This window comes from Arachis stenosperma, chromosome 4, assembly GCF_014773155.1.
Source record: "Arachis stenosperma cultivar V10309 chromosome 4, arast.V10309.gnm1.PFL2, whole genome shotgun sequence".
In the NCBI taxonomy this organism is placed as follows: domain Eukaryota; kingdom Viridiplantae; phylum Streptophyta; class Magnoliopsida; order Fabales; family Fabaceae; genus Arachis; species Arachis stenosperma.
The window spans coordinates 96,069,418-96,076,318 of NC_080380.1; the positions used below are offsets into that span (position 1 = coordinate 96,069,418).

The window sequence follows — 6,901 nt, forward strand, 5'->3', positions numbered from 1 at the left end:
GGACTATGAAATCAGTAGGGATGTAATGGTCTTCAACCTTTACTAGAACATCCTCTACAAGTCCATAAGCTTGTTTCTTTGAATTGTCTGCCATCTCTAGTGAGATTCTTGCAGCTTGTACCTCAAAGATCCCTAGCTTCTCCATTACAGAGAGAGGCATGAGGTTCACACTTGACCCTAAGTCACACAGAGCCTTCTTGAAGGTCACGGTGCCTATGGTACAAGGTATTGAAAACTTCCCAGGATCTTGTCTCTTTTGAGGTAATTTCTGCCTAGACAAGTCATCCAGTTCTTTGGTGAGCAAGGGAGGTTCATCTTCCCAAGTCTCATTTCCAAATAACTTGTCATTTAGCTTCATGATTGCTCCAAGGTATTTAACAACTTGCTCTTCAGTGACATACTCATCCTCTTCAGAGGAAGAATACTCATCAGAGCTCATAAAAGGCAGAAGTAAGTCCAATGGAATCTCTATGGTCTCATTTTGAGCCTCAGATTCCCATGGTTCCTCATTGGGGAACTCAGTGGAGGTTAGTGCACGCCCATTGAGGCCTTCCTCAGTGGCGTCCACTTCCTCTCTTTCCTCTCCAAACTCGGCCATGTTTATGGCTTTGCACTCTCCTTTTGGATTTTCTTCTGTATTGCTTGGGAGAGTACTAGGAGGGAGTTCAGTAACTTTCTTGCTCAGCTGTCCCACTTGTCCTTCCAAATTTCTGATGGAGGACCTTGTTTCATTCATGAAACTTTGAGTGGTTTTGATTAGATCAGAGACCATGTTTGCTAAGTCAGAGGGATCCTGCTTAGCATTCTCTGTCTGTTGCTGAGAAGATGATGGAAAGGGTTTGCTATTGTTAAACCTGTTTCTTCCACCATTATTATTGAAACCTTGTTGAGGTTTCTCTTGATTCTTCCATGAGAGATTTGGGTGATTTCTCCATGAAGAGTTATAGGTGTTTCCATAGGGTTCTCCTATGTAATTCACCTCTTCCATTGAAGGGTTCTCAGGATCATAAGCTTCTTCCTCAGATGAAGCATCCTTAGTACTGTTTGGTGCATTTTGCATTCCAGACAGACTTTGAGAAATCAAATTGACTTGTTGAGTCAATATTTTATTCTGAGCCAAAATGGCGTTCAGAGTGTCAATCTCAAGAACTCCTTTCTTCTGACTTGTCCCATTGTTCACAGGATTCCTTTCAGAAGTGTACATGAATTGGTTATTTGCAACCATCTCAATTAGCTCTTGAGCCTCTGTAGGCGTCTTCTTCAGATGAAGAGATCCTCCAGCAGAGCTATCCAAGGACATCTTAGATAGTTCAGAGAGACCATCATAGAAAATACCTATGATGCTCCATTCAGAAAGCATGTCTGAGGGACATCTTCTGATTAATTGTTTGTATCTTTCCCAAGCTTCATAGAGGGATTCTCCATCCTTCTGTCTGAAGGTTTGGACTTCCACTCTAAGCTTACTCCATTTTTGAGGTGGAAAGAACTTTGCCAAGAAGGCATTGACTAGCTTTTCCCAAGAGTCCAGGCTTTCTTTAGGTTGAGAGTCCAACCATATTCTAGCTCTGTCTCTTACAGCAAAAGGGAATAGCATCAGCCTATAGACCTCAGGGTCTACCCCATTAGTCTTGACTGTGTCACAGATTTGCAAGAATTCAGCTAAGAACTGATGAGGATCTTCCATTGGAAGTCCGTGGAACTTGCAATTCTGTTGCATTAGAGAAACTAATTGAGGTTTAAGCTCAAAGTTGTTTGCTCCAATGGCAGGGATAGAGATGCTTCTCCCATAGAAATCGGGAGTAGGTACAGTAAAGTCACCCAGCACCTTCCTTGCATTGTTGGCATTGTTGTTGTTTTCGGCTGCCATGTCTTCTTCTTCTTTGAAGAATTCGGTCAGGTCCTCTACAGAGAGTTGTGCCTTAGCTTCTCTTAGCTTTCTCTTCAAGGTCCTTTCAGGTTCAGTTCAGCTTCATGCTTCAATGAAAGAGAAGAGAACAAGAAAAATATGGACTACTCTATGTCACAGTATAGAGATTCCTTGAGGTGTCAGAGGAAAAAGAAAAATAGAGAGAAGAAGGAGAAGAAGAATTCGAACTTTAATTAGATAGAGTTCGAATTGTGCATTAAGAAGGAGTAGTACTCCATAAATAGAAGGATGTGAGAACGAGGGAAGAGGATTTTCGAAAATTAATTAAAGAGATGTCAAAAACATTTTAAAAATTGATTGATAATTTTCGAAAATTGAAAGTGGAAAAGAAATCAAGTGATTTTTGAAAAAGATTTTGAAATTAGAAATCAAAAAGATTTGATTGAAAACTTATTTTGAAAAAGATGTGATTAAAAAGATATGATTGGTTTTAAAGAGATGTGATTGAGGAAATATGATTTGAAAACAATTTTAAAAGATTTGATTTTGAAGATTAGTGACTTGCCTAACAAGAAAAGATATGATTCAAACATTAAACCTTTCTCAGCAGAAAAGGCAACAAATTTGAGATGTTCAATCAAATCATTAATTGTTAGTAAGTATCTTTGAAAAAGGAAAGAAATTGATTTTGAAAACATTTGATTGAAAAGATATGATTTGAAAAAGATTTGATTTTGAAAAACTTTGAAAACTTGAAAAAAAATTGATTTGAAAACAAAATCTTCCCCCTAGCACCATCCTGGCGTTAAACGCCCAGAATGGTATACATTCTGGCGTTTAACGCCCAAAATGCACCCTTTTTGGGCGTTAAACGCCCAACCAGGTACCCTGGCTGGCGTTTAAACGCCAGTCTGTCCTTCTTCACTGGGCGTTTTGAACGCCCAGCTTTTTCTGTGCAATTCCTCTGCAGCATGTTATGAATCTTCAATTCTCTTGTATTATTGACTTGAGAAGACACAAATTGAAAATATTTTTGGATTTTTATCAGTAAGGAATAACCAAAATGCAACTGAAATCAAATAACAATGCATGCAAGACACCAAACTTAGCAGTTTGTACACTACTAACACTATATGAGACACAAAGATACTCAAGTCAATAGAATTCAAAGATCAAAACAAAGAAATACATGCATGGATTCGAAAAAATATAACAAAAACATGCATTGGACACCAAACTTAAGATGAGACTCTAGACTCAAACAAGAAATATTTTTGGATTTTATGATTTTATAAAAATTTTTTTTGTGTTTTTCGAAAATTAAGTGGAAAAAGATATCAAAATTCTTAATGAGAATGCCAGGAATCAGTGCAATGCTAGTCTAAGACTCCGGTCCAGGAATTAGACATGGCTTCACAGCCAGCCAAGCTTTCAAAGAAAGCTTCGGTCCAAAACACTAGACATGGCCAATGGCCAGCCAAGCCTTAGCAGATCATTGCTCCAATAGCAGGATTGATAGAGATCAACAAGCTATTGATGATCAGTTGAAACCTCGGTCCAATAAGATTAGACATGGCTTCTCAGCCAGCCAGATTTCAACAAATCATCATGAAACTCTAGAATTCATCTTCAAGAATTTCGAAAAAAAATAAATGCCTAATCTAAGCAACAAGATGAGCCGTCAGTTGTCCATACACAAGAACAATCCCCGGCAACGGCGCCAAAAACTTGGTGCACGAAATTGTGATTAATACTTTTCAAAACATAAAGAATCTCTAGTAATGGCTCCAAAGACTTAGTGCTCAATACCATGGCATAAACACAACTTCGCACAACTAACCAGCAAGTGCACTGGGTCGTCCAAGTAATAAACCTTACGCGAGTAAGGGTCGATCCCACGGAGATTGTGGTATGAAGCAAGCTATGGTCATCTTGTAAATCTCAGTCAGGCAGACTCAAATGGGTATAGTGATGAACGAATAAAGCATAAAGATAAAGATAGAGATACTTATGTATATCATTGGTGTAAGAGCTTCAGACAAGCGTATGAAGATGCTTTCCCTTCCATCTCTCTGCTTTCCTACAGTCTTCATCCAATCCTTCTTACTCCTTTCCATGGCAAGCTCGTGTAGGGTTTCACTGTTGTCAGCAGCTACCTCCCATCCTCTCAGTGAAAATACGTCCCTGATGCTCTGTCACAGCATAGGCTAATCATCTGTCGGTTCTCGTTCAGGCCGGAATAATATCCATTGATACTTTTGCGTCTGTCACTAACGCCCTAGCCTGCTAGGAGTTTGAAGCACGTCACAGTCATTCAATCATTGAATCCTACTCAGAATACCACAAGAGACCTTCGGATTCTCTTGAATGCCGCCATCAGTCTTGCTATACCACGAAGACTCTGATCTCACGAATGGCTGGCTCGTTTGTCAGGCGAGCACTCGGTTGTCAGGCGATCAACCATGCATCGTGTATCAGTAATCCAAGAGATATTCACTAAGCCTCAGATGCTTGTAGAACAAGAGTGGTTGTCAGTCACTTTGTTCATGGTGAGAATGATGATGGGCGTCAATCATCACCTTCATCAAGTTGAAGAACAAGTGATATCTTGGACAAGGAACAAGCGGAATTGAATAGAAGAACAATAGTAATTGCATTAATACTCGAGGTACAGCAGAGCTCCACACCTTAATCTATGGTGTGTAGAAACTCCACCGTTGAAAATACATAAGAACAAGGTCTAGGCATGGCCGAATGGCCAGCCTCCCAATGATCTAAGATAGCATAAAATGAAGATAGCTACCAAAGTCTTTAGATACAATAGTAAAAGGTCCTACTTATAGATAACTAGTAGCCTAAGGTGTACAAAGATGAGTAAATGACATAAAGATCCACTTCCGGGCCCACTTGGTGTGTGCTTGGGCTGAGCAATGAAGCATTTTCGTGTAGAGACTCTCCTTGGAGTTAAACGCCAGCTTTAGTGCCAGTTTGGGCGTTTAACTCCCAATTAGGTGCCAGTTCCGGCGTTTAACGCTGGAATTCCTTGAGGTGACTTTGAACGCCGGTTTGGGCCATCAAATTTTGGGCAAAGTATGGATTATCATATATTTCTGGAAAGCCCAGGATGTCTACTTTCCAACGCCGTTGAGAGCGAGCCAATTGGGCTTCTGTAGCTCCAGAAAATCCACTTCGAGTGCAGGGAGGTCAGAATCCAACAGCATCTGCAGTCCTTTTGAGTCTCTAGATCAGATTTTTGCTCAGGTCCCTCAATTTCAGCCAGAAAATACCTGAAATCACAGAAAAACACACAAACTCATAGTAAAGTCCAGAAAAGTGAATTTTAACTAAAAACTAATAAAAATATACTAAAATCTCAACTAAAACTACCAAAAACATACTAAAAACAATGCCAAAAAGTGTACAAATTATCCGCTCATCATCACACCAAACTTAAATGGATCATTATCCTTTTTGGATCAATTATGTCACTCTACCCTTCAAGCAAGCAAGGCCCATCAACAACACCAAATCAAGGCCACAAGAATCATCTAGAATAGTTTATTTTCATTTGATTGTAATTTGCTTTTAATTTCATTTTCATTTTGTAACTTAGGGAGCCTATTTAAAGGCCTTAGTTTCTGCATTTGAAACAGACTGGATTGAAGGGGAATCCAGCCCCTGAGGGGGACTTTTACACACTAGAAACTTTGGATCATTTTGCTACTTTTCATATTGTGTAATTGAATTCTGAGCTATGACTCACTAAACCCCTTTCATTGGGTTAGGGAGCTCTATTGTAATTCAATGAATCAATAATAGTTTTTATCTTCTTCTTCAATCTTTTCTCTTGAATTTTGTTAGAAAGCTTCTCGATCTAATTCCATTGGTTAGTTGTCTTGGGAAAGAAACTATCCATAATTGGAATCCTTCGGAACCTTGGGAAAGGAATGGAGGATTCATGCTAGAGAAGCTTTCTCACAGTGAATTGGATTGGGGTTGGATGGATATTGTGACATGTAATCCTACCAAATTGTGGTTCATGAAACTGTGTGGTATAATCAGAGATCGAGATCATCTCTTCTTATGAACATTTAAACCAAGGGATTGGGAATTTGTTTGTTTTTAGAGAGAATTGGTGAACCAAGGGATTGGGATCCAATCATATAAGATTGCCAAGCAAAATTCAATGAATGCATTGGTTGAGGAAGGGATAAAAATGTTTTGATTCGGAGATCTCAATATCTCCTGAAACCCAATGAATTCCCCATTTCTGATCTACACTTTCTCTTTACATTCTGTAATTTAATTCATGCAATCACCCCGATCCCCTTTTAATTTCAGCAATTTAGCTTCTCGCTATTTAATTCATGCAATTTTACATTCCGCAATTCTCATCTAAATCTTGATTCCGCTCAACTAGAACATACTTCTAATCCGAATTGCTCACTCAACCAATCCTTGTGGGATTCGACCTCACTCTATTGTGAGTTTTTACTTGACGATAACCGGTGCACTTGCCGGAAGGAATTTCACCGATCGTGCAATTTCCTAAATCGTAGCATATCAAGTTTATGCACATCAAGTTTATGGCGCCGTCGCCGGGGATTGGTTTTCGATTGACAATTCTCCAATTGGAAGTTAACTAGATTGAGCAATTTTTCTTTTCTTGTGTTAATAGTTTTTGTTTCAGTTTATTACTGCTAATTTCTGCAAATTTTAATTTGTTTTCTTTGCTTATTCACTTGTTAGCATACTAACCACTAGCTGTTTGTGATATTGCCTCACTATGGAATTTCCACTATCTTTGGATGAGTATTGTTTGAGACTGAGCACATTGCAGAAAAGAAAGGAGTATCCATCATCTTTTGGTCAATCAAAATTCATGAGAAACTCTCCACCACCACAGAATGATTCATGTTATTATGCTCATGGTGGGTGGGAGTATCAGGAACAGGAAACGGGGTACTTCCCAGAGCCACAAAATGGTCCATGTTTTGGTGAATTTGATCACCACTCAAGTTGTGGCTGGGAAGA

General features: G+C 39.2%; 1 non-coding gene across 1 annotated transcript; it reads left to right on the forward strand.

The window, feature by feature from the left end:
- Positions 1–1,354: 1,354 nt before the first annotated feature.
- On the forward strand, positions 1,355–1,462 carry LOC130978160 (small nucleolar RNA R71). Its single transcript, XR_009085818.1, has one exon. It is a non-coding gene; the product is annotated as a small nucleolar RNA R71 (small nucleolar RNA).
- The last annotated feature ends 5,439 nt before the right edge of the window (positions 1,463–6,901 follow it).